The sequence below is a fragment of the Lygodium microphyllum genome, chromosome 18 (genome assembly GCF_053477565.2).
Source record: "Lygodium microphyllum isolate KBCC chromosome 18, Lygodium_microphyllum_v1.1.10, whole genome shotgun sequence".
In the NCBI taxonomy this organism is placed as follows: Eukaryota; Viridiplantae; Streptophyta; class Polypodiopsida; order Schizaeales; family Lygodiaceae; genus Lygodium; species Lygodium microphyllum.
Window position 1 is genome coordinate 74728729 of NC_141152.1, and position 2806 is coordinate 74731534.

Below are 2806 nucleotides of genomic sequence, written 5' to 3' on the forward strand. Positions count from 1 at the left end.
CTGCCTTGGTATCAACAAGTGAGCTATCTTCTTGTAGAAATGGTTGGAAGCTAGGATGCACTTGTACTGAGCGGGGAAAACTCCAAAATGTTTCCCAACATCTCTGAATATGTCCCTCATAATCAATGGCATGCATCTTAGCTTCCCTTGGCAGTGTAGTAGCTCTTCTTGGCCAAAGCCTCAGAAGATCATCAAAGGCTCTAGCGTATTCTTTAACAGAAGGATAGGACTCTTGCCTAATTTGAATCAGCTGCCCTAAAACTTGGGTCATAGGCACCTTCTTCTCATACTCATCTAAAAATCGATCACTCAACTCCTCAAAGGATTTAATAGACCCCCTTGGGAGGCTCTAGTACCATTTTCTAGCCTCTCCCTTTAGGGTGCTTGAGAATACAAGCATTCAATGAATATCATCATACCCACTTGCAAGGCAAGTTAGGCCGTATTCTCGTAAATGCACCATTGGATCCTCATTAACCAACCCATGAAACACTGGGAGATCCCTATAAGGAGGAGGGCATTTAGTCCTTTCCTTCAGGATCAGCACTGGGGCATTAAAATCCTCGTAATCATAACCTAAATCTAGTATCTTAGGGTCTCCAACCTCTTCCATTTCCACCTTTACTAGTGTAGGGAGGTTAATATTATCCTTGCCATCCCTTTCTGCTAGTGGTCTAGGGAGTCCTATAGCTCTTAGCATGTCATTCAGATCCTTTCTTAGAGGATCTTCCATATCTTGTTCCTTCCTAGGCAGTTCCATGATGGCTTTATCTAGGGGCTTCTGCCCCTCGTCAAAAGAAAACTTATCCTTAGCATTTACGTCCTGGGGACCATCCCTTTTAAGCAATGGTTTTCCCTTTACAGGTAGGGCTTCTAACATCCTTGTACTACCTAAAATTTTGGCACGATACCCCACCACATGGGATGTTTCAGCCATAACTGCACTCCACTGTATGTTGAGTTTTTCCCATGGCACTATGGTTTTAGCATAATCACTTGTTGGTGCCATGACCCCCATAGCTTCCAACATACTCGTTCCATGCACTCTAGGTTGATGGATGGTTATACATGATTTCTCCTGGGTAGAGACCACACCAAGGCGAATCTCGGCCCATGCCATCACATTAGAGGATGGGGTAACCACTAATTGGTTACTCTTCTCATTACCTAAATTATCTCCTGTAGAGGACTCATGCTCTACATAACTAACTAAGTCCATCAGTAAGTTTTGTATAGGGAAAGCCAAAGTTTTCCATCCTTGAACAAAACCCATTTTATGGTTAGCTTAGCACACTCCTAATGGAAATTATAAACATAGGTCCCTTCACAACCTAGATTCGGAGACCGCCACTTATATGCAGCTCCTTGCAGACAGACGCACCACAGATGGGACCTAAAATGGGCCAGCACTGGCTATAGCACTAGCGGGACCTCTGACATGCACAAGACAATCCCACGGCCTCGCAGTCAGGAGCGTCTATAGGACACATTGCTCTGCCATTGTACATACATTTTGTGTTTGTATCGTGTTTATAGTCTAACCCTTAACCTTCTCAGACTCCTCAGAGGGAGACCCTACACATTTTGGTGTAATTCACCACATAGAGCAACATAGGAGGCACCCCTTGGCTGATTGTCGCGGCCCCACTACAACCCTCCTACATATTAGGGATTGGCCCCTCGATGCGTCGCTAACACATATAACACATACGAAACAGGCTCCACTCTTGATAACAATATTATATCGTTCCAAGAATGTACCACTCCTCACTTACTTGTCACCTTGGACCCACTATCTAGACCTACAACTTGGGTGCCTCACTCTCTCCAACGTGGGTTATTTATACTTCAACCAAGTGCTATGCATACCAAGAATAGATACCATGTGTATATTGCACAAATAATTATGGTTTAAAATCAGCTTATATGTCGTGCAAAAACAGTCCTTTTAACAAATTTCCGCTAACACACAATGCTGCGTTGTAAGAACCTAGCACCAAGGCTAACCTCGTGCTGCTAGATCCATTATTTTCAAATAATCTGCATCCTAAATGCTATGCATAAAGAGAACAATTAGAATTTGTACTATTTCAACACTTAAACTAATGAATAATATCATCCTTCCCCTCACCGTTTAAATTTTGCTGCGGTACATAGGTGTAGAGGGTCTTTTATGTCATTCTTTGTATGTAAAAGCAATAAATACGCACTTTAACACAAAGAAAAAGGGCCAAACTGAAGCTTAACCTCATGCTTCAGCCCCATTAGACATTCACATACATAGATATTATTTTTCTAAATTTTTCGAACACAATAAATCCATTTTTCTCCATTTTCTTCTATTTTTTCTATTTTTTTAATAGAAAATATGTATTTTCTAGTTTTTTCTGATGACCGATCATTTGAACTGAAACTCAACATTTTTCCTTATTTTATTCCATGTCCACTCATTTTTTTCCACTCAAAATAAAAAAATATCAATTTCCATTAAAAATAGTATTTTTTTCGGGTTTTGAAAATTTATAATTGCTGTAAATCAATATGGATTCTACATAACAGTGATTGCAACCCTCAAACATAATGCAAGGAACATTTAAATAAAATTTCAGCCCATGTGCACACCATTTAAACCATGAACGATAAAAAACAAGAAAAATTCTTTCATAAAATAGAGCATACTGCCTTTTTGCATGTTTCGGGTTTCTTGAATATTTAATTGGGACTGTGTATCAACCAACCAGCCATGGATTTCAGCATAGATCTTTAGCCTTCAGCCTCCTCACCCTCTTGGAACAATCCGGTGCCT